At 45.4% G+C, this 16,374-nt stretch overlaps 1 protein-coding gene across 1 annotated transcript in view; it reads right to left on the minus strand.

Annotated features, from left to right (window-relative positions):
• SLC16A2 (solute carrier family 16 member 2) overlaps positions 1-16,374 on the minus strand; it is a 396,992-nt gene that overhangs the window by 373,135 nt on the left and 7,483 nt on the right. The window lies entirely within an intron of this gene.

Here is a 16,374-nt window from a genome sequence, read left to right on the forward strand (position 1 = left end):
TAAAAAGTATTCCAACTTTTAGAAGCAAAATGTCTAGCACAGATGTGGCTGTGGTGGAACTCGACACCACACCTTACCTCCATCTACAGATGAGAGAGCTAAGGTCACTCTGTAAACTAAAGAAAATAGCAATGGGCCCCAAACCTACCAAAGTACAGCTCCAGGAGCTTTTGGCAGAGTTTGAAAAGGCCAACCCCTCTGAGGGTGGCAACTCAGAGGATGAAGATAGTGACTTGGAGGGAAATTCCCCCCCTCCAGTCCTACTTAGGGAGAGCAGGGCTACTCAAGCCCTGACTCCACAAATAATAGTCAGAGATGCTGGTTCCCTCACAGGAGGGACCAACAACTCTGAAATCACTGAGGATAACTCCAGTGAAGAGGACATCCAGTTAGCCAGGATGGCCAAAAGATTGGCTTTGGAAAGACAGATCCTAGCCATAGAGAGGGAAAGACAAGAGATGGGCCTAGGACCCATCAATGGTGGCAGCAACATAAATAGGGTCAGAGATTCTCCTGACATGTTGAAAATCCCTAAAGGGATTGTAACTAAATATGAAGATGGTGATGACATCACCAAATGGTTCACAGCTTTTGAGAGGGCTTGTGTAACCAGAAAAGTGAACAGATCTCACTGGGGTGCTCTCCTTTGGGAAATGTTCACAGGAAAGTGTAGGGATAGACTCCTCACACTCTCTGGAAAAGATGCAGAATCTTATGACCTCATGAAGGGTACCCTGATTGAGGGCTTTGGATTCTCCACTGAGGAGTATAGGATTAGATTCAGGGGGGCTCAAAAATCCTCGAGCCAGACCTGGGTTGACTTTGTAGACTACTCAGTAAAAACACTAGATGGTTGGATTCAAGGCAGTGGTGTAAGTAATTATGATGGGCTGTACAATTTATTTGTGAAAGAACACCTGTTAAGTAATTGTTTCAATGATAAACTGCATCAGCATCTGGTAGACCTAGGACCAATTTCTCCCCAAGAATTGGGAAAGAAGGCGGAACATTGGGTCAAGACTAGGGTGTCCAAAACTTCCACAGGGGGTGACCAAAAGAAAGGGGTCACAAAACCTCCCCAGGGGAAAGGTGGTGAGACAGCCAAAAATAAAAATAGTAAAGAGTCTTCTACAGGCCCCCAAAAACCTGCACAGGAGGGTGGGCCCAGAGCCTCTTCACAAAACAATCCTGGGTACAAGGGTAAAAACTTTGATCCCAAAAAGGCCTGGTGTCGAAACTGTAGTCAGTCTGGACACCAAACTGGAGACAAGGCCTGTCCCAAGAAAGGTTCCACTCCAAACTCCAATCCAGGTAACACTGGAATGGCTAGTCTCCAAGTGGGATCAACAGTGTGCCCAGAGCAAATCAGGGTCCACACTGAAGCTACTCTAGTCTCTGAGGGTGGGGTGGATTTAGCCACACTAGCTGCCTGGCCTCCTAACATGCAAAAATACAGGCAGCAGCTCTTTATTAATGGGACATTTTTGAGGGCCTGAGGGATACAGGTGCCAGTGTCACCATGGTGACAGAGAAACTGGTTTCCCCTGGCCAATACCTGACTGGAAAAACTTATACAGTCACCAATGCTGACAATCAAACTAAAGCACATCCCATGGCAATGGTAACTTTAGAATGGGGAGGGGTCAATGGCCTGAAACAGGTGGTGGTCTCCTCAAACATCCCAGTAGACTGTCTGCTTGGAAATGACCTGGAGTCCTCAGCATGGGCTGAGGTAGAACTAAAAACCCATGCAGCCATGCTGGGTATCCCTGAACTGGTGTGTGTAAAAACAAGAGCACAATGCAAGGCACAGGGTGAAAAAGTAGAGCTGGAGTCTGGAAAAATGGCCCAGCCTACCAAGAGAAAAGGAAGGTCAGTTGGGAAACCAACTGCAACACAGTCAGAAAAAGAGAACCTCTCTTCTCAGGAAGAAGTTCTGCCCTCTGAGGGAACTGAGCCTTTGGAGCTTGAACCTTATCAGGTTGAGCTCTTAGGCCCAGGGGGACCCTCAAGGGAGGAGCTGTGTAAGGGACAAGAAACCTGTCCCTCTCTTGAAGGCCTTAGGCAGCAAGCCGCTGAAGAGTCCAAGGGCAAGAAAAATGGAACACATAGGGTCTATTGGGAAGATGGACTCCTGTACACTGAGGCCAGAGACCCCAAACCTGATACCACTAGGAGAGTGGTAGTGCCTCAGTCGTTCAGAGAGTTTATTCTGACCTTAGCCCATGATATTCCCCTTGCTGGGCATTTGGGACAAACCAAGACGTGGGAGAGGTTAGTCAACCACTTCTACTGGCCCAATATGTCCTAGAAGGTTAAGGAGTTTTGCCTCTCCTGCCCCACCTGTCAATCCAGTGGTAAGACAGGTGGGCACCCAAAGGCCCCCCTCATTCCACTTCCAGTGGTGGGGGTCCCCTTTGAAAGAGTGGGTGTGGACATAGTTGGTCCACTGGAACCTCCCACAGCCTCAGGAAATATGTACATCCTAGTAGTAGTGGATCATGCTACTAGTTATCCTGAAGCTATTCCCCTTAGGTCGACTACTGCCCCTGCAGTAGCCAAGGCCCTCATTGGTATCTTTACCAGAGTGGGTTTCCCTAAGGAGGTGGTGTCTGACAGAGGTACCAACTTCATGTCAGCATACCTAAAACACATGTGGAATGAGTGTGGAGTGACTTACAAATTCACTACACCATACCATCCACAAACTAATGGCTTAGTTGAGAGATTCAACAAGACATTAAAAGGCATGATCATGGGGCTCCCAGAAAAACTCAAAAGGAGATGGGATGTCCTCTTGCCATGTCTGCTTTTTGCTTACAGAGAGGTGCCACAGAAGGGAGTAGGATTCTCACCCTTTGAACTTCTGTTTGGTCACCCTGTAAGGGGACCACTTGCTCTTGTTAAAGAAGGCTGGGAGAGACCTCTTCATGAGCCTAAACAAGACATAGTGGACTATGTACTTGGCCTTCGCTCTAGAATGGCAGAGTACATGGAAAAGGCAACCAAAAACCTTGAGGCCAGCCAACAGCTCCAGAAGTTTTGGTATGACCAAAAGGCTGCACTGGTGGAGTTCCAACCAGGGCAGAAAGTCTGGGTTCTGGAGCCTGTGGCTCCCAGGGCACTCCAGGACAAATGGAGTGGCCCTTACCCAGTACTAGAAAGGAAGAGTCAGGTCACCTACCTGGTGGACCTGGGCACAAGCAGGAGCCCCAAGAGGGTGATCCATGTGAACCGCCTTAAGCTCTTCCATGACAGGGCTGATGTGAATCTGTTGATGGTAACAGATGAGGATCAGGAGGCAGAGAGTGAACCTCTCCCTGATCTTCTGTCATCAGACCCAAAAGATGGCTCAGTAGATGGAGTGATCTACTCAGACACCCTCTCTGGCCAACAGCAAGCTGATTGTAGGAGAGTCCTACAACAGTTTCCTGAACTCTTCTCCTTAACCCCTGGTCAGACACACCTGTGTACCCATGATGTGGACACAGGAGACAGCATGCCTGTCAAGAACAAAATCTTTAGACAGTCTGACCATGTTAAGGAAAGCATCAAGGTGGAAGTCCACAAGATGCTGGAATTGGGAGTAATTGAGCGCTCTGACAGCCCCTGGGCTAGCCCAGTGGTCTTAGTCCCCAAACCTCACACCAAAGATGGAAAGAAAGAGATGAGGTTTTGTGTGGATTACAGAGGGCTCAATTCTGTCACCAAGACAGATGCTCATCCAATTCCTAGAGCTGATGAGCTCATAGATAAATTAGGTGCTGCCAAATTCTTAAGTACCTTTGACTTGACAGCAGGGTACTGGCAAATAAAAATGGCACCTGGAGCAAAAGAGAAAACAGCATTCTCCACACCTGATGGGCATTACCAGTTTACTGTTATGCCCTTTGGTTTAAAGAATGCCCCTGCCACCTTCCAAAGGTTGGTGAATCAAGTCCTTGCTGGCTTGGAGTCCTTTAGCACAGCTTATCTTGATGATATTGCTGTCTTTAGCTCCACCTGGCAGGATCACCTGGTCCACCTGAAGAAGGTTTTAAAGGCTCTGCAATCTGCAGGCCTCTCTATCAAGGCATCCAAATGCCAGATAGGGCAGGGAACTGTGGTTTACTTGGGCCACCTTGTAGGTGGAGGCCAAGTTCAGCCACTCCAACCCAAGATCCAGACTATTCTGGACTGGGTAGCTCCAAAAACCCAGACTCAAGTCAGGGCATTCCTTGGCTTGACTGGGTATTACAGGAGGTTTGTGAAGGGATATGGATCCATCGTGACAGCCCTCACTGAACTCACCTCCAAGAAAATGCCCAAGAAAGTGAACTGGACTGTGGAATGCCAACAGGCCTTTGACACCCTGAAACAAGCAATGTGCTCAGCACCAGTTCTAAAAGCTCCAGATTATTCTAAGCAGTTAATTGTGCAGACAGATGCCTCTGAACATGGGATAGGGGCAGTTTTGTCCCAAACAAATGATGATGGCCTTGACCAGCCTGTTGCTTTCATTAGCAGGAGGTTACTCCCCAGGGAGCAGCGTTGGAGTGCCATTGAGAGGGAGGCCTTTGCTGTGGTTTGGTCCCTGAAGAAGCTGAGACCATACCTCTTTGGGACTCACTTCCTAGTTCAAACTGACCACAGACCTCTCAAATGGCTGATGCAAATGAAAGGTGAAAATCCTAAACTGTTGAGGTGGTCCATCTCCCTACAGGGAATGGACTTTATAGTGGAACACAGACCTGGGACTGCCCATGCCAATGCAGATGGCCTTTCCAGGTTCTTCTACTTAGAAAATGAAGACTCTCTTGGGAAAGGTTAGTCTCATCCTCTTTCGTTTGGGGGGGGGGGTTGTGTAAGGAAATGCCTCCTTGGCATGGTTGCCCCCTGACTTTTTGCCTTTGCTGATGCTATGTTTACAATTGAAAGTGTGCTGAGGCCTGCTAACCAGGCCCCAGCACCAGTGTTCTTTCCCTAACCTGTACTTTTGTATCCACAATTGGCAGACCCTGGCATCCAGATAAGTCCCTTGTAACTGGTATTTCTAGTACCAAGGGCCCTGATGCCAAGGAAGGTCTCTAAGGGCTGCAGCATGTCTTATGCAACCCTGGAGACCTCTCACTCAGCACAGACACACTGCTTGCCAGCTTGTGTGTGCTAGTGAGAACAAAACGAGTAAGTCGACATGGCACTCCCCTCAGGGTGCCATGCCAGCCTCTCACTGCCTATGCAAGTATAGGTCAGTCACCCCTCTAGCAGGCCTTACAGCCCTAAGGCAGGGTGCACTATACCATAGGTGAGGGTACCAGTGCATGAGCATGGTACCCCTACAGTGTCTAAACAAAACCTTAGACATTGTAAGTGCAGGGTAGCCATAAGAGTATATGGTCTGGGAGTTTGTCAAACACGAACTCCACAGCACCATAATGGCTACACTGAAAACTGGGAAGTTTGGTATCAAACTTCTCAGCACAATAAATGCACACTGATGCCAGTGTACATTTTATTGCAAAATACACCCCAGAGGGCACCTTAGAGGTGCCCCCTGAAACTTAACCGACTGTCTGTGTAGGCTGACTAGTTCCAGCAGCCTGCCACACTAGAGACATGTTGCTGGCCCCATGGGGAGAGTGCCTTTGTCACTCTGAGGCCAGTAACAAAGCCTGCACTGGGTGGAGATGCTAACACCTCCCCCAGGCAGGAGCTGTAACACCTGGCGGTGAGCCTCAAAGGCTCACCCCTTTGTCACAGCACCGCAGGACACTCCAGCTAGTGGAGTTGCCAGCCCCCTCCGGCCCCGGCCCCCACTTTTGGCGGCAAGGCCGGAGAAAATAATGAGAATAACAAGGAGGAGTCACTGGCCAGTCAGGACAGCCCCTAAGGTGTCCTGAGCTGAGGTGACTCTAACTTTTAGAAATCCTCCATCTTGCAGATGGAGGATTCCCCCAATAGGATTAGGGATGTGACCCCCTCCCCTTGGGAGGAGGCACAAAGAGGGTGTACTCACTCTCAGGGCTAGTAGCCATTGGCTACTAACCCCCCAGACCTAAACACGCCCTTAAATTTAGTATTTAAGGGCTACCCTGAACCCTAGAAAATTAGATTCCTGCAACAACAAGAAGAAGGACTGCCCAGCTGAAAACCCCTGCAGAGGAAGACCAGAAGACAACAACTGCCTTGGCTCCAGAAACTCACCGGCCTGTCTCCTGCCTTCCAAAGAACTCTGCTCCAGCGACGCCTTCCAAAGGGACCAGCGACCTCTGAATCCTCTGAGGACTGCCCTGCTTTGACGACGACAAGAAACTCCCGAGGACAGCGGACCTGCTCCAAAAAGACTGCAACTTTGTTTCAAGAAGCAGCTTTAAAGAACCCTGCAACTCCCCGCAAGAAGCGCGAGACTTGCAACACTGCACCCGGCGACCCCGACTCGGCTGGTGGAGAACCAACACCTCAGGGAGGACCCCCGGACTACTCTACGACTGTGAGTACCAAAACCTGTCCCCCCTGAGCCCCCACAGCGCCGCCTGCAGAGGGAATCCCGAGGCTTCCCCTGACCGCGACTCTCTGAAACCTAAGACCCGACGCCTGGAAAAGACCCTGCACCCGCAGCCCCCAGGACCTGAAGGACCGGACTTTCACTGCAGAAGTGACCCCCAGGAGCCCCTCTCCCTTGCCCAAGTGGAGGTTTCCCCGAGGAAGCCCCCCCTTGCCTTGCTTGCCTGCCTGCAGCGCTAAAGAGATCCCTTGATCTCTCATTGACTAACATTGCGAACCCGACGCTTGTTCTAACACTGCACCCGGCCGCCCCCGCGCCGCTGAGGGTGAAATTTCTGTGTGGGCTTGTGTCCCCCCCGGTGCCCTACAAAACCCCCCTGGTCTGCCCTCCGAAGACGCGGGTACTTACCTGCAAGCAGACCGGAACCGGGGCACCCCCTTCTCTCCATTATAGCCTATGCGTTTTGGGCACCACTTTGAACTCTGCACCTGACCGGCCCTGAGCTGCTGGTGTGGTGACTTTGGGGTTGCTCTGAACCCCCAACGGTGGGCTACCTTGGACCAAGAACTGAACCCTGTAAGTGTCTTACTTACCTGGTAAAACTAACAAAAACTTACCTCCCCCAGGAACTGTGAAAATTGCACTGTGTCCACTTTTAAAACAGCTATTTGTGAATAACTTGAAAAGTATACATGCAATTGAAATGATTCAAAGTTCCTAATGTACTTACTTGCAATACCTTTCGAACAAGATATTACATGTTAAATTTGAACCTGTGGTTCTTAAAATAAACTAAGAAAAGATATTTTTCTATAACAAAACCTATTGGCTGGATTTGTCTCTGAGTGTGTGTACCTCATTTATTGTCTATGTGTATGTACAACAAATGCTTAACACTACTCCTTGGATAAGCCTACTGCTCGACCACACTACCACAAAATAGAGCATTAGTATTATCTCTTTTTACCACTATTTTACCTCTAAGGGGAACCCTTGGACTCTGTGCATGCTATTCCTTACTTTGAAATAGCACATACAGAGCCAACTTCCTACACGAACCCTGCAGTGAAGGGCCAGATGTATCAAAGGGTTTTACCCATTCTGTGTCTAAGGGAAAATGCGTTGGTACATATGGCCCTAAGTCTGATGAATTTTCAAGGATTTTATAGCATTCTCAGTACTGCAGCACATACCATTTGAGGTGATAAGACTTCCACAGGTGGCCTTGATTGAATTTAGAAAAGGTTCAACCTTCCCATTGAAGTTTTAAATTTTGTATATTTGTTTGAGAACTAAACAAAACACTTCAGCATTTGTGTATTTGTTTGATGGAGGCTTTTGCAGTATTTTTGAGTATTTTTTGCGGTTTAAATAATTGAAATTGCTTACGCTAGTGTCCCCCTAATGACTTAGGGCCAGATGTAGCAAAGGTTTTTACCCATTCTGTGTCTATGGGAAAAAGTGTTTGTACATATGGCCCTTAGTGCGGGCCCCTGGGTTCCAATAATGATACATTGGTGGGCCCTGGATTCCAGTACTGATTACGTGAGGCGTCACAAGGTTAAGAACCACTGATCTAAGGTAGTCTAACTCATCATGCGCCAACGCTGTTCCATTAAAGGTACTGCGGTGTTGCTGAGCAATACCTGCCATGTCCTGGTAAAAGGGCATCTGTCTATTTCTTTACATGCCCCTTTAATGTAAAGCAAATCTGAAGAGAATCACGGATGCAGTTCCATCAAAAGCACAGAAGCCTTCAGAGACGCGCGAGGAGGGTCAAGTTAGGGGCATTAGTGGAATTTTAAGACGTTGTGCCATTTTGGAATTGCAACAGCCGTCCTGAGAAATGTCGGCTTTGTTGCATCAAGCACATTGCAGCCCTTCAGAGAAGTGCAAATAACTTCCCACTAACAGTACTTCAGCCATTCCAAAGAGTGTCTCTATCGCCCCATTAAAGGTACTGCAGCATTGCTGACACGTGCCAGCACCTTGTTATGAGAAGAGTATGATTCTCGGTGAGAATAATCCGTAGTAGATTCACACTGAGAAGTTCCAGCATGTTGGTGGTTCACTTGTACAGATAGTTCAAGGTGGTGAGCATGGATAGTTATTTTACTTCACCAGACGTTAACCCACTCCAAGAGAGAAAATGGCAGAAAAGGAAGGAAGAACGAGGAAGAGAAGGCTGGAAAACATTGACTAAAGGAGAAATCAGGGATGAAACTTCTGGAAGAGTGAGAGAAAGGAACAGGAAGTGTAGGGTGGTTGAAGAAAGGGGCATGAGGTGGAACAAAAACTAAGCAACTTTGGTATTTGGCATTACAGACAAACTCTTAAGCAAAACTTCAAGGCAGTGCCGTAACACAGGCCCCTGCGGTGTTGGAGAGAGGGGGTGGGAGGCCCTGAGCTCCAAGGGGGACCCTCAGGACAGTATCCTGGCTTGAGAGCTCCTGAGTCTGGAAGGGGGGCTCCTCCACGTACTTTGCAGGAGGCCCAGCTCAAGTTTCGGTTATGCCACAGCTTCAGGCCTTGCACTTATATTTTTGACACACGGAGTACATACAGCAGTCAGTTGTGAAAACCATACACGAGGCTGTTAAACGCACATCAGCCCCAAAGAGGAGTCACAACAGAGAACTTTAGAGATAACTTGTCTCAAATGCTGGCTCAATCATTGCAATAGCTATGTTTCCAAGATAGCAAAGGGTATTATCTCTCCTTTAGATAACTCTTCCAGGCCATAGTTTGCTACGATTAGATAACACCAAGTTCCAGAGGACTTCAGCCTTGTGATACCAGGCACAGCAATCTGGATGTTGTCCAGGTCCAGAGTTGATAAGCTGTTCATAAAAAGCTACAATACAACCTATCAGGAAGTGATAACTTGGGCCTAGAGGTGGCAAAGAGTCCGTAAAGAGCTAAAACAGACTCTACCAAGAAGTGATAGCCTATGTCCAGGGGTGATGAAAAGTCCATAAAGAAATAAAATACAATCTACCACGAAGTGATAACTTAGGTCTGGAGGTGATAAAAAGTCCACAAAGAAATAAATAGAATGAATCAGGAAGGATAGATTAGGTCTGTAGGTGATAAAGAGCATGTAAAGAGTTAAAATAGAATCTGCACATTAGCAGTAGCTTAGATCTAGCAGTTACAATTAATCCATAGAGAGTCTGTAAAGATCTAAAACAAAATGTATCAGGCATCTACAGCTTAAATCTAGAGGTCGACAAAGAGTACCAAAAGAGCAGTATTTAAAAGACATCAACAGCTCAATTCCTAGGTCATAAAGAACCCATAACTAACTAAAACAGAATCTATAAGGAACCAATAGCTTAGATGTAAAAGTAATAATGAATTTATAAAAGATTTAAACTAGAATCTATCAGGAAGCAATAACTTAGATCTAGAAGGAGTAAGGCACAACTAGAGACTGAAACATATTCCGTAAGGCATGACAACTTAAGAAAACTGGGCTAATGGGAACCTGAGGCAACCAAAATGTCCTTGTGATCGAAGATGGGCAGAAACCTTTCTCCAAATGCTTTGTAAAAATGACACAATGTTCTTACAAACATGAGCGGCAGGATCTGACAACAATCCTATGGAGTTAGTAAATAGCAGGTAAGGACGACAACTAGCGATCACTTAATTTTTTTAAGCTCCTACAAGTAATGTTGTGTCTTCAATTCATGAATAAAATCCTGTGATTCCTAAGTTAGTACATCAATGTTAGTACACCCACAACCCCTATTGATAAGCCTCATTAACTATGCCACTTAGCTATCATTTCTGAAAAAATCTTGGGCCACATAATTCTAAAATATACCATCTCCTGATTCAAGTATTTTGTCAAGTTCCGAGCCTGCTGACTTGTACTGTCTAGTGGGTAATTTGCTCACAATGCCATCTGGCACATTATTCAACAATTGCCCATCCACTGATTGGCAAGTGTACCAAAAAAAAAAAATCACAGTCTACTGATCCTCCATTTGGGGGATAGTAAACCCATTGTACAGAACAACAGACAGTGTACCCATCATCCCGTCCACTGGATAATGGCCATATCGTCCCATCCAGTGGATAGTATCCCCATTGTCCCAGTCACTGGATAGTATCCCTATTGCTCCATCCAGTGGATCGTGTCCCCATCGTCCAATCTGGTGGGCTGTTCCCCTATTGTCCCATATAGGGGACTGAGTCCCTATCAATCCAAGCAGTAAACACAGGTCCCATTTTCACATGCAGTGGATCATGTCTGCATCATACAATTTAGTGGGCAGTGTTTCTAATCCCATCAATTAGACAGCAGCTCTCCTGTCTCAACCACCATCCCATCTGGTGCACAGTGTAACCGTCATTCTATGACGTTGACCAGCTCATCATCATCCAGTCAGATGCACACTAAAAACACTGTGCTGTCCTGTTCACATCCTGACCAGGTGCACAAGTTACCCATAATCTCATCCAGTGGACAGTGTCCCCATCATCCCAGTCAGTGGACAGCACCTCTTTGACCCCTCCACGGGAGAGTGTACCAATAACCCCACCAGCTGGATACTCTACCATTCAAGTCATAGTTTCTTTGCAACAACATCCTACACCTTCTACAACCAGGCTTAAGATAGCATCAAAGTAGACACCTCAAACAGCCAGGTGTGTTTTTTAGATGCTGAAATGGTTAAACGTGTTATCTCTCCACCCTTTTTTCTAGATCGATTGTCACATGCGCCTTGATATTGATCCATTGTTTCAAGTTCTTCCTCTGCCGGTGCCCCTCTAGTGTTTTCCGTGAAGACATTATTCTTCTCAAATGGGCATCAGACTGCGTCTGATCTTTATTTCTCATTAGTGTACATGTTCAACTGATAGGTGATCTCCCTTGAGCACCAGGTGTTGATTTTTGCTCTTCCAAAAATTATATTCACTGTGCCTAGTGCTCTCAATATCAATCCAAATTCTAGATCCGGAGTGTCTAATCTTGGTCCCGGAATGGAGGGTCCATGCCTGATTTCCAAGGTAATCACTGATTATGTTATAAATTAAATATATTGCATGTGGATATCCTGAGTATCTGAGAATAATATGGCCCACGTGAACCAAAGTTGATACCCCTGATCCAAATAATATGGAGTCCTGAAAAGAAAAAAATATATTTTGCGATAGCCTGACAAAAGAAATACAAGTTCATATTGGTTGATAATCTTCTAGTCGATGAAGCAGTCACTCAAGGTGACGACCTATCATTTTAACTCATGAGAAGGAGGACTGGGCTCATGCAGCCACTAAGAAATAACAACATGAACTTGTTTTCACTTCACACATGCTCCTATTAAAAGCACTCCCAAGAACAGGTGTTATTATTAATTGCACCTATGTAATATTACTATGTTTTTACATTCTATGAAGAAAGTAAGGCTGAATTGGCCTTGGAAGAATTTGAGCTCAAGACTTCCAGATCATGGCCAGTGTCAGCGGTGGGAATTAACTAACTCAGCCATCTGTTCAGCTAAATGGTAAAATGAATTCAAGTTTTCAGAATGGCCAACAAAAATGCAAGCCATTTCTGTGAACACCAATATTTGTATGTTTGCTCCCTATGTATTAATTGAGGAATCTCTGAGGGATGAAGTTAAACATCTAAGAATGAGAACTATAAATTGTTCTTAAGAAAGCCTTTGAGGAAGATCAAATGGTGGGGACATTTCTAGCCTTAAAAATAATGGGAAGGAAAGCACTGAGCCAGATTAAAAAGTAAAAACATCGAAAATTAGATAATGGAGCAGGGATGTGGAATTTCTGTAGCCCAGCGCCCAGGACATACTGTTTGGGGTAAAGGACAGAAAGTTTTCAAGTTGACTTTGTCCTTGGGAAAAGTAGGCCCAACACCCTGCAGCACAAATCTTTTGGTTGCCAATTTACAGTACCATATTAAAGAGCAGTGGAAAGAATTGTCTGCAGTTAAGATAACATGTGTCCGTATGTCAATGCTGTCCAAAATTGTATTTAAGGTTCATTAATGCAAAGCCTTCATTATTAGGGTGAGCATTCTATATAAATGTTATAAGCTCAGACAGCACTACTGACAGTGGTTCCAGTAAAAAAGCGTGTACACACGCTCGCAAAGTTTAATGTCCTGAGAATGCTCTCTGATTAAATGCAATTTTTTGCAGAAACTTGAATGCAAGATTGATGATTTTTTGCTTTCAAAATAAAATGTTCACAAAAAATGTAATGTGTTGCTAAACTACTATGAAACTTAGGTACCATTTCTTTGAAGCACCTTTCAATAAAATGTGTTAATGAATGTAAAAAATATTTATAATGAAAAGTCAGTGTAACCAGTTTCAACAGGAGTATGGGAAACATGAATATAAACAAGCACTGGCAAAGCTAATAGGTCCAACATTGGTGGTCAGTCTTGTGGTTTTGTCAATGCGTGTCTGTTTTGACATGGCTTTTGTAAAACTTTATTGCTGTGGGGGCTGCTAGGCCCTCACCATTGTAACAAATATTAACAAAAAGCTAAAATATTTTTGGTTCCAATAAGCACACATTGCCACAGTAGTTCCTGGCACTGAAAAAAACTACTTTGCATGCTGGTATGCACCTTGTGAAAGAGCAGATTGCTATTATTGTAATGTAATGTAACATGAATTTGTAGAGAATGGAACTTGTCAAGTGTGTGTGTATCCAGGTGCTGAACAGGAGCGGATTCTGCAGGTAGGATCAGTCACAGTGTAGCCAGCCGATAGATGGATAGAGATATAATTTTAATAAAACAAAAGGTCTTGGTTAACACAGACCTAATTAGAGGCCCAATTCTTAAAGAATGTCACAAAAGTGCAAGCATGGTATATATGTATTTGCATTAGTGTAGATTTGCATATTTCATGAATTGACAAGAATTAACAGAAGTAGACCAGGAACTTGTAGTCCTAGAAAGTATTTGTGAACTGTATTTTAGCACTAGCAAATATGCAGGTGTAGATTTGCTCATGCAAAAATCTGTTGAGCGTTTATAAGTTCACTTTCCCTTTAACCACTTTTTTCTCAACCCTGGAAGAAGTTTTACTTCTGACACTTGCCGAGAGTAAACTTCCAACCTTTCTCAGTATGGGAAATAAGAGAAGAGCAAGTGGAAACCCTTAAAAAATGCAAGTTAATAGGTTTTGCATAGACTGAAAAAGGCATTCCAACCTTGGAACAATTGCTTATTGCTACCTCCCACCCCAGTATGTAGATCTGCTGAAAGGTGGCAAAATAAAGTAATTGCTAGTATTCAAGCCCTATTATAGTACGAGCCCTGGCATAATCAGAGAGGCTATTATCAGATGCCTGCCATAATATGTCGCCACACTACAAGGAACCAAAGGGACAAGTAGATTTATAAACCAACCTGTTCTATGGACAAGTAGATATTATATTAAATTCCACATCCCTTTTGGAGGATACCCAACCAAAATAACACAGAAATGTTTTTAATTTTACCAGCAACACAAACTAGAATCTTGCAAGCCACCAAGGAAGAGATTATGGGCCATATGTATCAAAGCATTTTCCCATTGACACAGAATGGGCAAAACCTTTTGATACATCCAGCCCTATATTTCTTATCCATAGCTCAGCTAAATACACTCGCAAAAAAAAAAAATCAGAAGATTTTGTGCATGCTGAAAATGCCAGAAAAAGTCAAAAAAGCCCTCAAACCCTATCAACAGCAGAAACACTGCAGCAAATGATATGACAAGTGAAGTTTATAAGCACTTTATTGATGACTGGCATTGCAATTGGCAAAATTATTTATTGCTATCCCTCTGGAAGTTTGCCCACTCTGGACTTTGTGACGGGGATACCTAGTTACATTTATACAGCACTGCAAGGACCCCAAGGCCGATGGCTTTTAATTGGCAAATACCCTAAATGAAGAGTTTCTCAAAGAGGATAGCTCACATTATCCACATATTCGTAGATGCAAATCAGGCAACCTTTATCCCAGCTTACCTTGTAGTTTCCAATGTGCTCTTTTTACATGAAATAATAGAATAAATGAAAAAAACAAAGGCAAAAGTTCCAGAGTGTTTTCTGAATGCAGAAAAATCATTTGACACAGCGCATTGGGAACATCTCTACACCATATTAGAAGAAATTAACTTCCAGCCCTGTCCACTAGGCTGAGTTGGTTGCTAAATAAAGGCTTAGCCAGATTTATTTCAGAGAAAAATAGGCTGGCAAAATCTTGAGATAGCGCGGCACGAAGCATGGATGCCGTTTTCCACCTCTGCTCTTCATTTTTATAGACCCTCCTTGTAGGAAAATATATCAAGTGAGAGGACCAAATACAGACCAGCCATCAAACAGATAGATCAATAAAAAAGGCTATTTCCCAAAGATGTTTCACTGTATCTAGCACTTGAATAGAAAAATATAAAGAATGTGACCCCTGTGATAGAGAATTTTCCATAATTTCTAGCTACACAGTTAATAAGCAAAACACAGAGACCCCCTCATAAATACTAGCCCACTACAATTTTCATGAGAAATTCAAAACATGGTTCCCTACCAAGAGGTATGCTATCTCGATAGACTGCCCTCAAGAAAAGTGAAGGACATGCATACTGAATTACAGTGACCAGCTGAAAATATGTAAAATTGAATATTAAAGCTTAGTGCACATATCCCTGTCTTTAAAGGATGCAATAATGGTAATAAAAGTTGTCATGCTTCCACAATGTCTGTTCTTGTCCAGTGCCTTCAATGTTATCTGAAGAGTTTTTTTAATAGAATAAATGGGATGACCACTCCCTGGATTTGTGGAGGAATAACTCACAAACTTTCCGGGAGAACACTATGGGGGTCATTCTGACCCCGGCGGGCGGCGGGAGCCGCCCGCCTGGAGGGAACCGCCAGAAGACCGTACCGCGGTCAAAAGACCGCGGCGGTCATTCTGGGTTTCCCACTGGGCTGGCGGGCGACCGCCAAAAGGCCGCCCGCCAGCCCAGTGGGAAACAGCCCTCCATGAGGATGCCGGCTCCGAATGGAGCCGGTGGAGTGGAGGATGTGCGACGGGTGCAGTGGCACCCGTCGCGTATTTCAGTGTCTGCAATGCAGACACTGAAATACAAAGTGGGGCCCTCTTACGGGGGCCCCACGACACCCCTCACCGCCATCCTGTTCCTGGCGGGCGGAACCGCCAGGAACAGGATGGCGGTGAGGGGGTCGGAATCCCCCATGGCGGCGCAGCAGGCTGCGCCGCCATGGGGGATTCCCAGGGCAGCGGAAAACCGGCGGGAGACCGCTGGTTTTCCTGTTCTGACCGCGGCCGAACCGCCGCGGTCAGAATGCCCAAGGGAGCACAGCCAGCCTGTTGGCGGTGCTCCCGCGATCCCCGGCCCTGGCGGTATTTACCGCCAGGGTCGGAATGACCCCCTATGTGTCTCCTTCCAGACAGGTGGTTAGACCATTCCCAGTACAGCTGCATTACCTTGCTGTGTTATTTATTTATTAATAGAAATACTGCAAACAATTGTAAATTCCCAGAAAGACTCAACAGCAATGCCAAAGCCCTCCTACTGAAATGGCAAGATAATATGGCCTGATAAGTGTAGTAGGAAATTTACACAGCCCAAAATATTCAGCAAAATAAAAATATTTAGATTCCAAACGCTATGGGCACTGAGGCGGAGGAAGGCTAAGATGCAGAGTTGGGAGGTGCCAATAAACATATATTTTTCTCCAGACTTTCTAACCTTTTTCCGAATCCAGTACTATTTAGTGCACATACAACATCTCAGCCATGACAAAAGTCACACATTTGCTTATGACGCCTCGCCTCCGTGTACAGGACACCTGGGTGCTGATGGCCAAGCGCAGCCCTGAACTGAGCCCAC

This window comes from Pleurodeles waltl, chromosome 2_1 (genome assembly GCF_031143425.1).
Source record: "Pleurodeles waltl isolate 20211129_DDA chromosome 2_1, aPleWal1.hap1.20221129, whole genome shotgun sequence".
Classification (NCBI taxonomy): Eukaryota; Metazoa; Chordata; class Amphibia; order Caudata; family Salamandridae; genus Pleurodeles; species Pleurodeles waltl.